We start from the raw sequence: 20,735 nt of genomic DNA, 5'->3' as shown, positions 1-20,735 counted from the left end.
TGGTTTGCACTCTGTAGGGGAGATTCAATATGCATGTGCGTAAGTTCAGCTTGTTGCTTGTTTTGACCAGGAAGCTTTCTGGTGTGCATTGGAATAAAGGGTGTGGGGGCTGTAAAAGTGAGATTCTGTCATGTATCCTTCAGGAAAGATGCATAAGAAGTGGTTCTGGCTCTGACCCTGGGGCACCTGACATGCATGAAGGGCTTTCCTGGAAAGGCTAGTCCATCTCCAAAGTCAAGACAGTGAGCCAAAAACAGACACTATCATGTCTCAGATCCCTGGTGATCCTGGGGATCAGAAGGAAATGCAAGGGCGACCTGGCTGTGTGGGTCAAAGCACAGAGGCTCTGCTGGAAGAAACCCCCAAGGCCCATTGGCTGCCACCTGCTGAAGCAGGGGTGAGTGCAGGATGGAAGCATGGGAGAATGCACCTGACATGATTTCCATGCGGAGACGCACCTCCAAACTCAAGTGGAGGAAGGAACCAAAGCACAGGTGAACATAGGGCGCAGCATCCCTGCTCTGCACAGGTGCCCACAGAGTGTCCTGGACCTTGATTTCTAGACCCGGAAGCAAGTGGAGACTCCTACCAAAGGAGCTATTAACTTTCTTTTATTTCCAGTAAATTCCAGCCAAAACCAGAGGTTACCCTGTGCAGTTTGAAATACAGACATACAGGAGGAGTAAAGTAGGAACATTGCATAGCAGGTGGAAAATTTGTAGAGCTCCAACATTCTCCAGCATTTTAGAACAAGGGGGCAGATCCTATGGAAGATTTAGGTTCCCCTGATAGAAATGCCCTCTTAGTTGGGCAAATGCAGATTTTCAAATACGCTGCAGAGCCCTTGAGGTCATGCATGACTCATGCATAGATCCACCAGACTGGAGAGAGGTTGCTGCATTGCCCACCTCCACTCGCTACTGACCACAAGTGATGTCTGGGAAGACCTTGCCCCATAAGGCCTGGCACCATGTCAGAGCCTGATCATTCTGGGGTCCCTTCAGAAGTTGCTCATTAAATGCTCCCCATAGGGATGCACTGAGCTGGATGACGGGGCTCTGAGACAAGGTCCTACAAATGAAGCCCTCCTCTACGGTGCTGGCATGACTCGTGAGTCCGTTCAATGCAGAGGGAGCCCAGTGTAAGTGATGGACTTGAGTGAATACTAGCGTATCAACATTGGCTTACTAATTACAGCAAATGGAATCCACATGAATGCAAAATGTTAGTAATAGAAGAAACTGGGTCTGTGGAACTCTATGAAGTATCTGCTCAATTATTCTATAAATCTAAAACTCTACTGAGAAGACTGTCAGAATCTGCTGATGGCAAGAAGGTTGGGAGAGCATGACACATATGTATAAACAGCTCGTATGCACAGAATATTTCTGGGAAGGTTTCTGGGTGTCTGAGGGCAGCGCTGGGAAAGACACTTAATTATCTACCTTTTCATTTCCTTTGAATTGTGTACGACATGCATACATTACCTACTCAACAATAAATAAAATAAAATTCAGTAACACGAGAATAAAGGAGCTAAAATAAAACTATTCCATAACTTAAGTAGAAGCAAAGTTCTGGGAAGAAAGAGAAGCAGAAGCAGACAAATCTAACTGAAGAAAGAGGCGAACCACACACCCAAACCTTAGATGCGCTTGGGTGGTTTCTGTTTTTATCTTGGCCCAAATAGCCCTTCAAATGTTGGTAAATTCCAGATGAAAGTCCAGATGTTCAACTTCTGAGCAACAACACGGTGGTCATACAGTAATCACTGGCTCACATGGGACACCTGGCTAGAGCCAAAGACACAGCAGTGGTCTCTATGTTTCCTCAAAATGAGTCTCTCCTCTCGCTCACAGATGTTTCCAGCCTGTGGATGTAGTTGGCTCTTTCGCTCAGTCAACTCTTCACATGAGAGATACCCAACAGAGGCAAAGATGCCATATTGCCCCCATGGATTGCCCCAATCCACAGATTTCTAAACAAATCTAGAGGACAAAAAAGCTGAAAAAAATCCAACAAGGCTGTTCACAAGAACTTGCTGGTTAATTAACAGACCAGGGTTGCAGCGCGAGGGTGGGAACAGTGGAGAGATGGTTATTGTGTTGGTGTTTTCTGATTTAATAAGGAAAAAATCCTGAACTCCTATTAATGGAGCATGTTATTTTAGGGCAACAAGGTGACACGGGGCCAAAGTTTCTGGCTCTTTCTCCTTGGCAGTTTTTAAAATGTTGTTGAACATGTCGCTTTGGGGGTTCACTAGCTGTTTCTTCTCTTCATCAGACTGAAATGCTGTAACGACTTTAACAGCATTCTAAATTTCTGGCAAGGAGCTACAGGACCAAGAACCACTAGTGTCCTCTGCTTAGAGCCCCCTTGAAAGGTCAAGTGCTCTCGAGCTTTGTGGAAGTGGCACAAAAGTAACATTTTAAGTTTTGAGGATGTAATTCACTCCCGGGAGAGGGAAGGGGCCAGGCGGGCACTCCCGAGGCGTGGTGCCTCCAGCTCTGTCTCAGAATGTCCCTGCAAAGCTCTTTCTTGGGCTAACTCTTTCTGTTTCTCTCTGTTTAGCAGGTGTGTAGTCAGTTAGCTTCTGATTTTATTAGTGGAACTGAACTCATTGTAACCATAGCCAGAGATGCTAACAGGCACTATAGACAGTGGGATGCTTTGAAGGTCCCACCTGATTCAGGGGGCAGGGTGAGGAGATTAAGCCCAGGGAGGTATAAATGCCCCACAGGGCAGCATGCTAATGCCCTTGTGCATGAGGATTTCCTGGGGCATAAGTTGTAGGTGCCCTGCTAGATCTAGTGAGTCCGGCGTTCTGGGATGGGAACCAGGAATGTGCCATGATTCCAGGCAGATCCGGCAACAACTACAGTTGGGGGAAACATAAGCATGGCTGAGGACAGGAATGATCCGTCCTTGTAGCCTGTATCAAAGGACTGGTGGGTAGTCTGGGGTAATCGCTGGAGAACGGGTCAAGGGTTCCTACATGTCTGTTCCTCCAAAGGCTCTGGAATCTACCTGGATCTCTACTGCAGCCTGACAAGGGAAGTTTCAGAAAGTCAGGATATGGGACCTTACGGGATACTTTGCCATCGCAGTAATTACTGAGAGTAAAAACAGTTAAAGGATTGCACCAGGCAGCACGTCCTGTTCCCTCCCTGATGAGTGAGCCCGTGGAGACGATGCCCTGTAGCCCTCCTCATTCACCAGAGCCAGCGCCCACACTGGCCACAGCTGCCTCTGGGCACCGTGTCTCTCTGGCACTCTCTGGGGCTGCCTCCCTCAGTCCGGAATGCTCATGGGGCAGCCCTCCGCCAAAGAGGGTTGGGGGCTGGTGCATAAGCACCCCAGCTTCCTTGTCCCTGGTGGGGCGATCCTGAGTTCACCTGAGGAGCCCCAGTGGAGATGAGGCTGGGTCCTCGCCCCTTCACTGGCTTTTCCTTCCACTTTCCCCTGATGAAGGATTCTTCATCCTCTGCTCCCGATGAATTGTTTGGTGTGGTTTTTACGAATTAAGGGTAAGCAAGCAAACAAAAGTTATCACATCAGAATGGAATAAATCCACATGAACTGATCAGTTGTAAATTATTCGAAACATAGACTAGCAGAAAATCATGCAATAATAGAAATGCAAATCCAGGGGTGGCAACTGGCCGCTCGTGCTGAGCCTATTGGCCGCGAAGCTAACATTCCACCTTTTAGTCTGGGGAAGTGACAGGTCTGGCATGATTCAGAAGAAGGAGATGACCTGGACACCTGGGTGGCTCGGTCGGTCGAGCGTCTGACTCTTGGTTTTGGCTCAGGTCGTGACCTCAGAGCCCCGCGTCAGGCTCTGCGCTCAGCATGGAGTCTGCTTGAGATTCTCTTTCCCTCCCTCTCTCTCTGCCTCTCCCCCTCCCCCGACTCTTGCATGCTCTCTCTCTAATAAATAAAAAAAAAAAAATCTTAAAAAAAGAAAAAGGATATGACGTCTGAAATCAAAGAAGGAAGGAGAACTACGCTCAGGAGTGCAGATAACATAAGGCAAGTGACGGCGTGTGCTCGTGGCCATAGCGACCATGTGTGGCTGTGGCTATGAGGAATTAGATTTTATGCATAAAAATGTTAGAAATGGTTCATATTCTCATAGTGAACAGGACACATTACCTTACACCTCACCCACAAATATTAACTCAAGATGGATCATGGACTCAACTATAAAAAAAAGAAAACTACAAAACTTAGGAAAACTAGAACATCTTCAGGATCTCCTGCTAGTCAAAGAGCTCCTAGACATGACACCAAAGGCATCATCCACATAAGGACAAAGTCGATAAAGGGGGCTTCATCAAAATTAGAAAATTTATTAATTTTCTAATGCGAGGAGGATAAAGACACAAGCTAGCAACTAAGAAAAACTAATTGCAAACCATACATGCATCTGACAAGGAACGTGTATCTAGTATGTGAGGAACTCTTAAAACCCAACAATAAAGAAGTAATTCCAATTAGAAAATTGGTCCAAAAAAAAAAGAAAAAGGAAAATGGGAAAAATACATAACACATCTCACCAAAGAGGAGGTACAGATAGCAAAATACACCCATGGAAAGATGCTCCACATTATCCACCAGGGAAACATTAAGCCATGATCACCACACACCTGTCAGAGTGGCTAAAATAGAAAACAGTGACAACACCGAATGCTCAGGGGCACAGAGGGAGTGGACGCCTCCTGCACGGCTGGGAAGGAGGAACACAGAATGCTCCAGCCAGCCTAGAAAACAGTTTGGCAGTTCTTTCTAAAACTGAACGTGCAATTAACATACAGCCCAGTAATTACACTCGGGAGCGTTTATTCCAGAGGTTACTGACTCTTAATACACACTAAGTAACAGGAGAAAAAAATTTTTAAATGATTATGAAAGCCAGAGATTCACCAAATAATTGGCTACTTAATAATCACAAACACAGTTTTTAAGTCTCAGAAAGGTTTTTAATTTCACCCTCAAAACTTAAGGAAACTTTGTCTTCAAAGCCTGAAATTGTTTCTACTATTGGATTCTAGATGGATCTCTTCAGTATCGGCCTGGGCACTCTGCTAAGGGGGTTTGAGGCAGCGTGGTGTCTGCACACCAGGACTTCCTCCACCAATTCCTCTCTGGTTCCAGGGGAGGCGCACAGGATGGAGGGACGTGTGGGTTTCAGACAGCAGCAGGGCTGGCCTGTAGGACTGCTGTGCTAGGGTATAGCTGGGAACTGCCCAGAATCCAGAGGGTGGAGGGGACTATGAGCAAGCGGTGGTTTAACCCTGGGTGAAGAAGTGAATAGAAATGAGAGAGACCCTCCCCGTGCGGGTAAGGGGGTGGACTGCGCACGCAGCCCTGGGGCCAGGCCCATGGCGGGGGTGGGGAGGGCACCCCCCACAGTGTCCATGGTCCCCCCACCTCTCAGCTTCACCCACAGCATTCAGAAAATGGAGATCACAAGCCTCGCGACTCTGTCTTGCGGCAAGAAATGACACCAACTAGGGCAAGTAAATACGTGTGCTGAGGCTCCCAGCACACCCAGGAATGACATGTGGGACGCAGAGGATCCTAAAGAGCTAGGATGGCAGCAAGAGATCGCAGACAGTAAAAAAGGTGAAAAGGCATTATCTACTAATCCAGAAAATGGAAAGGGAGGAGGGTTATGAAGCATGTCCTCTGCTCCATGGAGCTGCTCAGCTGCTCTCCTCAGCAGAAATAAAAGCTCTTTGAAAAGGCAATGATTTCATTTAAATGAATGAAAACATTCATTTAAAATGTCTTGCAATTATTGACACTCTCATTAGATCTTGGCAGGAGCAGGGTCCCCTTGCCTCCCATGTGGGCCTGCCACGGGAAGAGTCCCATTGATTAGGAGGGGAAATAAGATGAGAGTCCCAGGACACTGGGCTTGAAACACACGTGAGGTGAAGTTGACTGTCCCAGGATTGAGGAAGCTCGGAGCAGTATCGTCCACCTCACTGGCTTGCATCCTCTCTCTCTGTCTCTCCCCCGCTTCCCCCATTCCCCCCATACACTTGAGCTCAGCTGGGCAGCCGGCCAAATGATTCATATTAAATTCTAGCTATATTCAGCACAAAAGTCATCTAACATCAGAGGATCAAAGTTATATCAACCAACAAGCACTGGGGAATTGATAAGCAGCTAAAATTAGGTCATCGTATAGCAGCGGCTTTTGATGGATGAAGTGAAATTTAGCCGCAGGTTTGCTATTTAAAGATCTGTTACAGATCTCTCTTCCTGTAGCTGCAATGAACTTGCAATAGAGTATCAGGCCTCTGATGAAATGTTTAATCATCCATGTTTGTGGCTGACTGTGGCAGAAATTTACAGGTTCCTTAAGAGAAGGTGCAGTTCTCAGGTTGAGCTGCGTAAATAAATGCATTTTAATTCCCGAGTCCAGAACCTAACAGAGGCTATTTCTCCCTCCTCCAGGCGAATTCTGCAACGTCATTTTAATCACTTTTAAAAGCATTCTGTCAAACACTTCAGCCTGCAAAGCCCGACCTGGCTCAGTGTTTCAAAATTCTTCATCTACTTAGAGCAAGCACAATGCTCAATTGCCTGGGCTTCCTCAACCTGCCTCGGTGGCCTCGTTTCTTTCCTCTGACACTTTATTTTTATTTATTTATTTTTTTGTCAAAATGGAACCTTTAAAAATTTTTTATTATTGTTGTTAGTTTCAGGGGTAGAATTTAGTGATTCATCAGTTGCATATAACACCCAGTGCTCATTACATCATGTGCCCTCCTTAACACCCATCACCCAGTTACCCCACCCCCCTACCTACCTCCTTTCCGGCAACCCTCAGTTTGTTTCCTAAGTTAAGAGTCTCCTTGGGCGCCTGGGTGGCTCAGCCGTTTAGCGTCTGCCTTTGGCTCAGGTCATGATCCCAGGGTCCTGGGATGGAGCCCCACATCGGGCTCCTTGCTCAGCAGGGAAGCCTGCTTCTCCCTCTCCCACTCCCCCTGCTTGTGTTCCCTCTCTCGCTGTCTCTCTCTCTCTCTCTCTGTCAAAAAATAAATAAAAATCTTTTTAAAAAAAAAAGAGTCCTCTATGGTTAGTCTCCCTCTGTTTTCGTCTTATTTTATTTTTCCTTCCCTTCCCCTATGCTCATCTGTTTTGTTTCTTAAAGTCCACATACGAGAGAAATCATATGGTATTTGTCTTTCTCTGACTGACTTATTTCACTTAGCATAATACCCTCTAGTTCCATCCACATCATTGCAAATGGCATTCTTTCTGACCGCTGAGTAATATTCCACTGTATATATATACCACCTCTTCTTTATCCATTCATCTGTAGACGGACAACTGGGTTCTTTCCATAGTTTGGCTATTGTGGACATTGCTGCTATAAACACTGTATTCTTTGGATACATACCTAGTAGTGTACTTGCTGGGTCATAGGGTAGCTCTATTTTTAACTTTTTGAGGAACCTCCATACTGTTTTCCAGAGTGGCTGCACCAGCTTGCATTCCCACCAACAGTGTAAGAGGGTTCCCCTTTCTCTGCGACCTTGCCAACACTTACTGTTTCCTGAGTTGTTAATTTAAGCCATCCTGACCAATGTGGGTGGTATTTCATTGTGGTTTTGATTTGTATTTCCTTGATGCCGAGTGATGTTGAGCATTTTTTCATGTGTCTGTTGGCCATTTGTATGTCTTCTTTGGAGAAATGTCTGTTCATGTCGTCTGCCCATTTCTTGATTGGAGTATTTGTTCTTTGGGTGTTGAGTCTGATAAGTTCTTTATAGATTTTGCATACTAGCCCTTTATCTGATATATCATTTGCAAATATCTTCTCCCAATGTGTAGGTTGCCTTTTAGTTTTGTCAACTGTTTCCTTTGCTGTGCAAAGGCTTTTTATTCTGATGAAGTTCCAATAGTTCATTTTTTGCTTTTGTTTCCCTTGCCTTTGGAGATGTGTCTAGAAAGAAGTCACTGTGGCCGAGGTCAAAGAGGTTGCTGGCTGCTTTCTCCTCTAGGATTTTGATGGACTCCTGTTTCACATTTAGGTCTTTCATCCATTTTGAGTCTATTTTTGTGTGTGGTGTAAGGAAATGGTCCAGTTTCATTCTTCTGCATGTGGCTGTCCAATTTTCCCAACACCATTTGTTGAAGAGACTGTCTTTTTTCCATTGGACATTCTTTCCTGCTTTGTCAAAGATTAGTTGACCATAGAGTTGAGGGTTCGTTTCTGGGTTCTCTATTCTGCTCCATTGATCTATGTGTCTGTTTTTGTGCCAGTACCATATTGTCTTGATGATGACAGCTTTGTAATAGAGCTTAAAATCCGGAACTGTGATGCCTCCAGCTTTCATTTTCTTTTTTAACATTACTTTAGCTATTCGGGGTCTTTTCTCGTTCCATACAAATTTTAAGATTGTTTGTTTTAGCTCTGTGAAAAATGCTCGATGGTATTTTTGAAAGGGATTGCACTGAATGTGTAGATTGCTTTGGGTAGTATAGACACTTTAATAATATTTGTTCTTCCAATCCATGAGCATGGAATGTTTTTCCATTTCTTTGTGTCTTCCTCAATTTCTTTCATGACTGTTCTATAATTTTCAGAGTACAGATCCTTCACCTCTTTGGTTAGGTTTAGTTCTAGGTATCCTCTGGTTTTTGGTGCAATTGTAAATGGGATTCCTTGATTTCTCTTTCTTCTGCTTCATTGTTGGTGTATAGAAATGCAACTGACTTCTGTGCATTGATTTTATATCCTGTGACTTTGCTGGTATTTTTGAAAGGGATTGCACTGAATGTGTAGATTGCTTTGGGTAGTATAGACACTTTAATAATATTTGTTCTTCCAATTCCTGTATCAGTTCTAGCAATTTTTTGATGGAGTCTTTTGGGTTTTCTATGTAGAGTATCATGTCATCTATGAAGAGTGAAAGTTTGACTTCTTCTTTGCCAATTTGGATGCCTTTTATTTCTTTTTGATTTCCCTGCCACTTTAGAATCACACATGCCTTCCAGAATGGGGCACATTCCTCTCTTCGTTGTTTGGTTTCCAAGGATTCGGGCTGGGGACCGTGTTGTGTGGGGTCTGGGTGCCTGTGGCTGCACCCCCAGCCTGCACGGGTCTGGATCCTGCCCCCAGGGCCGAGTTGGAGCTGCAGGAATCTGCAAGGTTTGGGTCAGAGGTCGGTCCCAGCTCCCAGGGGCAGCCACAGCACCAGGCACACCCAGCCCCACCAGCAGTGCCCAGGGACTGCTGAGCCTCCCCCTTATGGGCTCCAAAGGTAAAGACTGAAGAGTCGCAGTTGGGAAGGGGTGCGGGGTGGGGGGCTTCCGTGGGCTCATGTGATCACAGGGAGGCAAATGGGCCTTGAACTTTGGAAAGGCCAAGGACAGAGCCCCGCTCATGATGGAGACGGGTTCCAGCCAGGCGTGGTGGGCCCTGGTGCTGCCCCTCCCTCACTCCAGGGAAGGAGATCCTCCTCTTCTGGGCCCCAGGAGAGCCAGGTGTGAGTAAGGCTTGGGAAACAAGGGTGCCTGGGCTAGGGCCCCCCCTCTCTCTGGGGCTTGTGCAGCCTGGATTCTCTAGCATGCCACGGAGGGGACTGGTGCCAGGATGGGCTGGAAGATGGTCCCAGGGAGCCGGCAGGGCTTGGGGCCAGCCGTGGGACAGCAGAGGTCAAGGAGCAACCCTTCTGGACCTGCCCAGTCACCCCTTCCCACCTCTTCCCTGCTGACTAATCACCCAAGGCCATGATTACCCTGTCATCCCAGAAATACCACCATGCCTGGCAATGGCTTTTCATATGCAAATTTCATGCCACTTGCTTCCCATTCTAACCAAACATTTGTACTGGCTTTGTTGGGAAGATAAACTCTCTGGGGGAGGCCTGCTGCTATTTTATTAAGCTGGTGCCTTAAATGGGGCAGCTTCTGAAATCCTACAGCTGTTCTCTAGAGCCCCTGGAGATAGCAGGAGGGGATGTGTGGAGGCCCCTTCATGGTTTCTTGTGATGCGGCGGGAGCTCACGTAGAGGAGCCCAGCTGACAGCCGGGAGCCTGCCATTCGCAACATGAACCACTGGATGTGTACCTCAAAGTGCTTGTTCCTGGCTATGTTTCTATATCGGATTTAGTCTGGGCTCCCCGAGAAGCCACCCTTGGAAAACATTCCCATGCTTGAAGCATATTAGGAGGGTTAGTCCCAGAGCTGGGGCGGGGGCCAAGGGGGAGACAGGGAAATGAGATGGGTCAGGAAAGGCAGAAAGAAAGCCCGTTGTTATAGTTGCTGCTGGGGTAACTCAGCCTAATCCCAGTCAGGACCCCAGGTGCCAGGGTGGGACATGGAAGGAAGTCCCCAGGGAGTGTAAGCTGCTCTGGGCCCCTGGTGGGAGGCTCCTGGGGGTCGGGGGGCATGACCTGCAGGCGTCCTGGGCACTGAAGAGTCCGGCCAAGCGTCCCGCCCCTGCTGGAGATGCAGGTGCTGGAGGCTGGGAGGTAGCAGGAACGCGCTGCCTAGGGGGAGTGGGGGGGGGGGGCTTGCTGGCAGCCCTAGCGATTCCATCCAAGAGTTCATCTTCAAAAGTGCTTTTCCAAAGCTCCGATCTGAGCCCCAGGTCAGGGGAGGTGGGACCCTTCTATTCGTGTTCACAGTCTCGGTCGCGTGCACCTTTCCACACAGCAGGTGCTAAGGTCATCCCATGGGAGATGGCGTGCCCATGTATGGGCCCTTCAAGCCGAGGGCCTATTCCTTGAGGCCAGTAAGCTGCCACCCTGTAAATTACACCAGGGGTCATTATTAATCACCTTCATCTACCATTTGGATTGTATCACGATGGCACTGTAAGTCACGGCGGCAGATTCTATCTTCCACAGGGAGTCACACCTGAGGGGATAACCCACTCACCAGCTCTCCTTGGAGTGTGACACCAGTTTCCCCTCGAGAGGTGTGATCTAGACTCTCTTCTGGGGTGGACTATTGAAGCCCTAACTCCCAGGACCTCAGAATGTGACTGTGTTTGGAGACGGGGTCTTCAAATAAGTAATTAAATTTAAATGAGGTTGTTATGGGGAGCCTTAATCCAAGGCGACCGGTGTCCTTACGAGGAAAGGAAATTGGCACAGAGGTACAGGTGGAGGAAAGACCATGTGAGAACACAGGGTGCAGACAGCCGTCTACGTGCCCACAGAAGGCTCAGAAGCAGCTAGCCCTGCTCACACCTTGTTCCTGGACTTCGGACTCCAGGCTGTGAGGCGGTGAATGTCTGTTGTCCAAGCTGCAGTCTGGGGCACTTTGTTTTGGCAGCACCAGCAAACTCTTTAGCCTGGGCGGACTTTGTCCCTGCCTTACCAACAGAAGGCGGTGCACGTGACACTGTGTGACAGCAGGGCCTGGGTCGGCTTCCTGTCTCTCCCAGATACTTGCCCTCCGCACCCAGCCGCCATGCTGTGCGGGGCCCCAGCCGGCCAACACGGGGAGACGGTGGGGGGAAAGCTCTGAGACCCCAGCCAACAGCTGACAGCCATCACCAGACACATGGGGGAGTGGGGCTTCAGGGGACCCCGGGCCCCAGACTCAGGGTCCCTTCAGTGGAGGTCCCAGGCATGGTGGAGCAGAGGCAAACCACCCCTCTTCACTTTGTCTGAATTCCCAGTCTACCCAACCCATGAGAGTAATAATGAGCTGCACCATGATGCTGTATTTCTGGGTGACGGCAACAGCCTTGAACAGAAGCTAGTGTTGATCCTCAGTTTACCAAAGGAAAAAACCAATGAAGATAAAGTCAATGACTTTTCAGGGCCACATAGCTGGAAAATGGTGGATGTGGGCAAGTGACTTCCCTGTGATGAATAGTTATCAAGAGTGTATTACAGGGACCGAAACACGCCCAGCTATTGGCCTGGGGGAGGCCTCCTCGAATGTGCACACAGGGTGTCTGCCCGCCACAAGGACTCCCCCCTGCCAAAGACTGTGTAAGCAAATCTGTTGGACGAATTCCAAGGAGTGGCATATTTATTGAAAACATTTCCCCCCCAGAGAGATGGCCGAACTGATGTTCCACCGACAGCATCGGACCCCCGTGCCAGCCCAGTCTTGGCAACGTTATGGGGTTTCTGATAATTGGCAATGCTTTTAGTCCTTCCACAATTATCTTTGAAACCTGATATAATATACTTAAATCAGTATATGCTGAATTATAACTTTGAAGCTTTATCTGTTGTCCTCATGCTGGGAGAGGCGAGGAAAGCAGCATAATTATACCGGTTTCCTTTTTCTTGCTCTCTCTGCATCTCCAAATTCTTGCTAATTATATAATTATCTCTAAATTGTCATGCTGGAGCGTTTGCATCCTGCTCCCTATCTGGAGTTTCCATACACGCGCGCTGCCTGCGCTTCTATATTTAAGCGGACTCGGTGCCCGCCGCCAGGTCTCCAATCCTAGCTCCCGAGCTGGGCGGCTGGCGCTGGGTCCACCTCCAGTTGCCTGTCGGCAGGGCTCCCGGGGCCACATCTGCTGAGCCCTTATTTGTTGGTTGTTTTCTTGCTCCTGACTAGTTGGCAGCCTTTGTAGTATTGCATCTCACCCTCGGGTGTTTCCTACAAAGGACACATCTCTTTCTTACCTTTGACTTTCATGGAGATGCACGGGCTCAATATTTTCTTTGGCTTTTAGCCATTTTGAGTGTGTGTTGTTTACCTGTACTGGGTTTATAAGCCCAGGTCCTTTGCAGGGTCTCTTTTGATTATTACTAGCAGCTACGTGGGTGCCGCTCGTCGTGGACCAGATGCAGGTGAGGAATGGTGCTGGGAAGGGATGGGCAGGGGAGCAGGAATGGCTGACACCTAGGTTCGGCCCCGTCACTGAGCAGCGTGCCCTGGGGCTGCTTTACCCGGACGGCTGGGGTTGCCAGTGCACCACAAAGCCTGAGCTGTCCACTGTGCAGACTGTCCTCGCCTCCCCGTCTCTCCATCCCGAAGTCCGGACACCAGAGGACAGCTGCGGTTGACCAGTCGACTCCGTGTCGAGGGAATCCCTTCTTCCAGAGGGGCCCTGGAGTAGACCGCAGGCACTCACCGGCCACCGTCTCCCGTGTCCTGTGCTGTTTCTTCTGCTGCTGCTAGAATGGCTTTGCTGAAAGCTCTCCAGGGGAAATCACGTCCTTGTTTCAGTTCTGCCAGCTACCACTTAAGGGTCACGGCTTGTCTCCTACAATAGAGCAGCTTTGCTAATTAAAAAAGATTAACCTTGGATAGAAACACAGCCTGAATGTATGCAAATTATATGAAACAGTGACTTGCACAGTGGGACAGAGGGAGCCTAAGGGACTTAAATCCTGTGAATAGCTACAAGATCAAGACAATCCCCAGGGCCGTTCCAGGGGGACGAGGCTACTGATGCCCAGGGTGCGGGGCCGTTCCACTGGGACGAGGTCACCGATGTCCAGGGTCCAGGGCCGTTCCACTGGGACGAGGTCACCGATGTCCAGGGTCCAGGGCCGTTCCACTGGGACGAGGCTACTGATGCCCAGGGTCCAGGGCCGTTCCAGGGGGACGAGGCTACTGATGCCCAGGGTGCAGGGCCGTTCCAGGGGGACGAGGTCACCGATGTCCAGGGTCCAGGGCCGGTCCACTGGGACGAGGCTACTGATGCCCATGGTCCAGGGCCGTTCCAGGGGGCCGAGGTCACCGATGTCCAGGGTCCAGGGCCGGTCCACTGGGACGAGGTCACCGATGTCCAGGGTCCAGGGCCGTTCCCCTGGGACGAGGCTACTGATGCCCATGGTCCAGGGCCGTTCCCCTGGGACGAGGCTACTGATGCCCAGGGTCCAGGGCTGTTCCACTGGGACGAGGCTACTGATGCCCATGGTCCAGGGCCATTCCCCTGGGACGAGGCTACTGATGCCCAGGGTCCAGGGCTGTTCCACTGGGACGAGGCTACTATGTCCAGGGTCCAGGGCCGTTCCACTGAGACGAGGCTACTGATGCCCAGTGTCCAAGGCATTTCTCTGGCTCTGGATGCACATTACCACCCCTGGGCCACTTGCAACCCCGTACAGATCACAGCAAGATCTTAGGGGTTGGGACTGTTGTTAGAAGGTTCCACAGCTTCCAGGGGATTTCAGTGATTGGCTCAGGTCTAGAGCCCTGGTCTAGACTGGAGTATGTGGCCTTTGGTTGGTGATCAGAGCCTGCTTTCTTCCTGAAGTAAATGTGAAAGTGAGTTCAGGTCAAGTCAAACACACTTGTCTCCTCGGGCCACAGGTGCCAACGAAAAGTAACAAATCAGAGGAAGCATCTACAGAGGCAGAGGGAGAGAGAAAATCCCAAGCAGACTCCCCCACTGAGTGTGGAGCCCGACCTGGGGCTCAATCTTATGATCTTGAGGTCATGACCGGAGCCGAAATCAAGAGTCGGACCCTTAACCACCTGAGCCACCCAGGCGCCCCAGTTGTAACTATTTTAAAGTGTACAATTCAGTGCCTTTTCATATATTTACAACGTTGGGCAACCATTACCACTATCTAACTTCAGAATATTTTCATCACTCCAAAAGGAAGCCCTGTGCCCTGTGCCCAGCCCTTCTGGCCTGTTGGTCGGGCTCTTGGCCTCACCCGGGTGACCTCAGGGGGGCCGTACACAACGCCGTGTGCTTATAGCTGCTGCTCTCCATCGGCTGGCCACCCTCTCCAGCAAACACTTGTTAGGCTAGTTGGCATTGTCCGGCCTCAGACCCTTAGATCCACCCCCCCCGTCCTCCTTACCTACCCACACCCACGTCAACGCCATGGACTCTGGTTGGTGGTGGTTTATCACTGTCCACTTGTTTGGCGGAGCGGTTGGTGGGGACACCCTGTCACCTGGTTTTGTTATCCATGGTGCCCATGGGACCCTGGGTTTCCTCTCTGATTGCTCTGTGTTTGAGTGGGGGGTGGGGAGTGGGGTGAAGGTTGGGGGAGAGCAGAGCCAGCTTTTATGAATTCTCTGTTGAGGCCCCTGAGCTGAGGAGTTTGGAGCTCACCTGGCACCTCTCCTAGGAAGTGATTTAAATCATTAAGAAAAGGTCAAGTTGTTTTCAAAAACTCTTTTTTTTTCTTAAGATTTTATATATTTATTTATTTTAGAGGGAAAGAGAGTATGGTCATGAACAGGCGGAGGAGCAGAGGGAGAGACACAAGCAGATTCCATGTCTGGAGCTGGGTGAGGGGCCTGATCCCAGGACCCTGAGATCATGACTTGAGCCAAAATCAAGAGTCAGATGCTCAACGGACTGAGTCACTCAGTTGCCCCAGAAAACCCCTTTTAAGAAGGAAAGGAAAAGGGGGCACCTGAGTGGCTCAGGTGTTTGAGCAGCTGACTCTGGATTTCAGTTCAGGTCATGGTCTCAGGGTCATGCGATTGAGCCTGGCCTTGGGCTCTGTGCTCAGCGGGGAGTCTGCTTCAAGATTCTCCCTCTCCTTCTGCCCCTCCCCCCCTCAAATAAATAAACAAATAAATCTTTAAAAAAAAAGGAAGGAAAGGAAAGTTATAATATGGCTTATAAATATTTGTTCCTAAAATGCTTAATTTTAAAGGCAATTTAATACTACCTGGAACTTTAATATATGTGCAAGTATTCAGTCTCCAATGATCTGAATAGATGTAGGTGTGTATGTGTGTATTCGTCTACAGCTTTCTGGAGCTCAAATGCAGGGTTTGAGAGTTGCCTTTTAAAGAATGTTATCTATCAAATATTAAATTCTGCTGTGAGTTCTGTCTTCCCTTGACTGTCAGGACAGAGCCAGACCTCGAGCTCCTGAGCTAGCCGGTGGATCGATTTCCATGTGCATACGGGGGTGCTGGGGTTCGAACCGGAGACAGTACATGCTTGGTCCCAACTCACAGGATGACACCAGGAGAGCGCAGACCAGGGCTCCGGGCAGGACGGCGGGTCAGGAACAAGCCCTGCCTCCCCACCCGCCTCCTACCCCCCGTTGACGGGACCACGAGATTGCCAGAAGAATGCAGGAACTCATGCTCATCTTGTGTTTAGAGTTCTCCTAAGATTGCCTTGCTTCTCTTTCCTGTCAGGCTGCATCTTACCTGCCCTTGGGCAGTCCTTCCACAAACCTTTCTGGTAATGAGCTTTCTTAGCTCAATTAAATTATGCCACATTCCCACAAGAGCTTTTGGAGGGAGTACAAATGGATTGGCTCCAAGCGCTGGATTGTCAAGCCTCACATTGCCCTCAAATTCTCAGGTGACCTACATTCTTCCTGCATTCCTGAAGTGTCACTGGGCAAAGAGCTGGGGAACTCCATACAGACTGGGCAGCTGGTGCAGCCCTTTGCAGATGTGACAACTCCAAAATCACCCCAAGGGCCAGTCAAGGGGTGTGCCCATGCTGCCCGAGCACAGAACAGACTGACAACACTATCTCAGAGACACTGCACTTCGAAGACCAGGAGTAAGAGCAGCACAGAGAATGAGGCAAAGCGCTCTCAAAAACAGTGAGGTTATTTTTACAGTACATATGTGGTTTTGGTGTTTACTTCTTCTTATATTTACTTCTATATGAATTGGAGTTATTTGTGGCAAATGAATATTTGTGGCAAATGAAAGAAACCTGTATCAGAGATTGATGACCACAGCCCAGAAAGGCAGATAAAGAAGTCACTCCTCACTAGGATGCAACAGGGTGGGGGTGGGGGGGGTTAGTCTACAAGCCTGATGGTGGTCTTATGCATTCACAAACATTTGCTGCCTACACACGTTTTGCTTATTCATGGAAAATCAGAGATCTGAGCAGGAAGTGTTTGTGAGTGGAATATACTGAAGTCTGTAAGATGGATGGATGTGGATGGATGAATGGATGGATGTGTGGTGGATGGATGGATGGATGGATGGATAGATGGATGGAAGGAAGGACTGACCAGTGATAAAGCAGATGTAGCAAAATATTAATTGCGTCATCTGGGTGGTGAGGATACTGGTGGTCCCTACAGCGTCCTTTCAATTTTTCTACACATTTGAGATTTTTCATAATGAAGTGTCAGAGAAATCCCGTGGCTGAGTGTACCTCACAGCTTTGACCTTCATAAACCCAAGGAGCTTGTTAAAAACAAACTCCTGCACCAGCCAGGCCCCCATCTGAGTTTCTGGGAGTGAAGCCCGAAGGACTGCATTTGCACAGCTCTGCTGCAGTTCTCGTGAACTGGGGGTGTTAAAGACCCTGCAGAGAAGTCTCCTGGGGAAAGCTCATCCTGACATAACCAGGCACAACCCTGCCTCTCTGCACATGAACCCACAGCAGCTGTCTCCAAAGAGTGGCTGCAGGTCTGACACCCTGGCTGCCGTGCTGGGGTGCAGATCACCAGCCTCCAGCCTCTGGAACAGCAGAAGCCCTCACCTCAAATATCTGATGGGGGGATGGTGCCCCGTAGCCACACGTGTAAACCAGCACAGTGAGCTGGCCCCAGGAAATATCCAGACAACGCTCACGCCCCCCACCCAGACCCTGTCGCTGACCCTCCAGAAAAGATGCACAAAGAGAGAAAATGCTGGTTTGGGTCTGTATTCAGGAATGCTAACCTGTGTGACACCAAAGGTCAGCGTTCTCATTTGCAAGGCCAGGAGCAAAATGAAAATATGGGGCCTGCTCTTCAAGGATTATTAAGAATTTCAGAATGGTAATAGCAGAGAATGAAAACCAGCCCTGGCTGCCTCCAAGCATGGGGCCCCAAAGCCAGCCCCGGGGATGTGTGTTATGGGAGCTGCCAGCCACTGAGCCAGTTACACAGGGCACATAAACGTTTTTGGTTTTGCAATCAATTATCTGGTCCAGAGTAACCACATATCCCCACTAAAATGTCCAGGAACATGTCTGTATTTCCTAATTAAGTTGCCAGCTCTATGGAAAGTGTATTTTTCATATGAAGTATGATGAATGGGTTATTTGTGCACCAAACACATAGCTACTGAGCACCGCGGATGCTTCTAGGTTCTGGAACAACAGTGAGAAGAAGCAGAGTCTCCCACGGAAGTTGACAGGGAAGGAAAGACACAGTCTGATAACCACAGGCCACTGTGTGAAGTACGGGGACAATGGGGGCCCAGGTGGGCACGAGGGGCCAGCACCGGGACCTTCCAACCATTTTGTGATTCCTGAGCTCTCTCACTGTTGCTGTTGTCACTGCTTTCATTTGATTTTGAAGAGGTTAATCCCTGCAGACAGTGTCCATCCCTGGGCTGTAGGATGGCCTGGATGTTTGAGCCAGTGTGGTCCCTCTGTGAGCCCTGTCCCTGTGCTTGAGCATGTGCCCCAGGGCCTGAGCCTGCCAGGCTACACGTCCCGGCTCCCTCAGGCCTCGGGAAGGACAGCCCTGCGGTGCCTGTTCTCCACTGGGTTCAAGGCTCTGAGGGCAGTGGGATCCAGATGCCCACAGTGAGGCTAGGGGGTCCCTGCTCCCATCTCGTCCCCTCTCTGCCTTACGTCCCTCGCACAACGGGGTGCTTCTGGAACCGTCTCTCACACGAACACCTTGCTCTCCAATCCTCATGTCAGGGTCCTTGTGAGGAAAGCCAGAAGCAGATGGTGTAGGAACATGACTCTGTGGAAAGGAATCGGGAAAGAGCCCAAGGAGGAGCCAGTGACACCAAAGGGAAAGCCGGGGGCATGATGCTGGAAGCCCCAAAGAAAGAGGTGGTCATCGGCGAGGGGTCATCAGTGAGGGGCCGGCAATGAGGGGTCAGGAGTGAGGGTCCAGCAGTGAGGGGCGACAGGGAGGGTCCACGTGATCCCTGCCTCAGGTTTATACTAAGAACACTGTATGATTGGCTAAAATGAAGAATGGTTTCCACTGGCCTTTTTCTCAGAAGAACCCAGATTCCACGAGGACGAGTACCCCATGCAGCAGGTAAGCATGGGGACTCCGCTTTGGTCACTCTGGCCCTGGGAGGTGTTACAGCCTCTCATACCGGGCATCTCCCATCTCCGAGCCCCAGATGATGAGACAGAGGTGTTGAGAAAGAGCCCCACCGCAGCCCTCAGCAGAGTGCCCACAAGTGGAACACGGATCATTTCTGTCACACCTACAACCTGCAATTCCAACCCCAAATGAGACGTTCTGCCCAGGACTCTGCAAATGTACCCATGATCTCGAGCCATAAATCTTTCCTTGGACTGGTTTTAATGGGGTGGGGGGAGGGGAGCGAAGGGGTGGGGGTGCGCTTCTAGCGCAGGTAGAGAAGGCTAGTTTTCGGATCCTTTTCTTGGTCCCCAGTGTGCCTTAGCCCCCTAATTAACGTCCATGCTGCCATTTCTCCCGCTTGCTCTCGGCCTAGAAACGACTTATCTTCACAGCACTCAAAAAGATCTCATTCAGCCCTTTCCCCTACTCATCAGGAACACTACAGAAGGCAAAGACGACTGGACGAACTTGGCTCCCTCAAAAACTTTAGGAATTTAAACCACATCAGCCAGGCATGGAAGATGCTCACGGGTGAGGAACGTGGTAGGCACGAAGAGGTCTAAATACCCAAAACACGTCCATAGAGGGGCCGAGAGCCCCCAGGAGACACACATGCAGATCCTCGAGCACACACATAAGCATAAATAGGTGCCCTGCTCGAATACAGCTAGCCAGCAAATATATGCAGGATTAGTGCTACCGCTGCTGGAAACCCAAAAGGGGAGGGCGGCTGGCTCTGCGCCGCCCACCAGGCAGTTGGGGTGCGGGGATGTGAGCCCGGGGGACGGTGCTGGATGCTTGGAGGCTGTGGGTGGCGTTAGGAAGGACACCTCACTCCTGTGCTAAGTGACATGTATTCTCTCTCTGTACCTGCTGCTCCTGGGAGGTGGGAGTTAGAACAACTCGGTAAGTGGGGTTGGGAAGACACAAGTGGACCACATGATTAACCCGAGGTCGGCGGCAGGCCTGGCATCTGGACCAGGTGACCTCCAGCTCTGACCATTGGCTTACCCCCACCCTCACAGAAAACAAAGAAGGAAATCATTCATTCCTTTGTGTTCTTTGCAAATATTCACTGGCCACGCACTGGAGGAGACTCCCTCTTGGTTCCTGATAGAAAAATCGTTAGCCATGGAGAGCCATCTGCAGTCTCCTCGGAAGACAAAGTGAGCCAAGGAAGGCTCTTGGCAGGCCAGCAGCGCCCCCGCTTCCCTGCAGATGCACAGAACCCTCCGGCCTCCTTCTCCTCATTCTAGAACTGATGAGCTGTCTGCTCCAGAGGAAAACCGCTCACTCTGTGGATAGCAGAAGGGCATCGAGCTCCCATGGATGGGTTTCAACAGAGCACATGGCCAACTGTTCCTGTAGAGAAGAAAGCTCCGAATCATTCAGCAAGGATGTTAAACATCAGTAGTGAGGACCTTGGACATAAATGACATTGGTGAAAGATTCACTCTTTGTCAGGCTCCTGGCTGTGCACCTTCCAGTTTCCGAAATCTACACAGTCGGGACTACCTTTGCCCCTGTGTCACGCCAAGGAAATTAGTGTTTGCGGACTTGACCAACTCAGTCTTTCAGACTGGAGTGCACTCTGCATCTGCGCTACACACCTTTCTGGAGACTGCATGCATGCCACATGGAGGTGCAGGGACAGTGGTGTCCCCACGCAAGGCGGAACTCACGGCGGCTCCGTTCGCGTGAACCCACAGCCAATGACCCACTTACGTCAATCCATAGTCAATGCGTGCATTTTTAGCACCATCAGAGAAAAGGGCCTATCCGGTCAT

At 49.8% G+C, this 20,735-nt stretch overlaps 1 protein-coding gene across 1 annotated transcript in view; it reads right to left on the bottom strand.

The window, feature by feature from the left end:
• The window catches only part of AUH (AU RNA binding methylglutaconyl-CoA hydratase), a 346,329-nt gene that overhangs the window by 91,550 nt on the left and 234,044 nt on the right, over window positions 1-20,735 (bottom strand).

The sequence above is a fragment of the Zalophus californianus genome, chromosome 13 (assembly GCF_009762305.2).
Source record: "Zalophus californianus isolate mZalCal1 chromosome 13, mZalCal1.pri.v2, whole genome shotgun sequence".
NCBI classification, from domain to species: Eukaryota; Metazoa; Chordata; class Mammalia; order Carnivora; family Otariidae; genus Zalophus; species Zalophus californianus.
The sequence above is the reverse complement of the archived record's forward strand: the minus strand, read 5'-3'. Positions and strand labels throughout refer to the sequence as shown.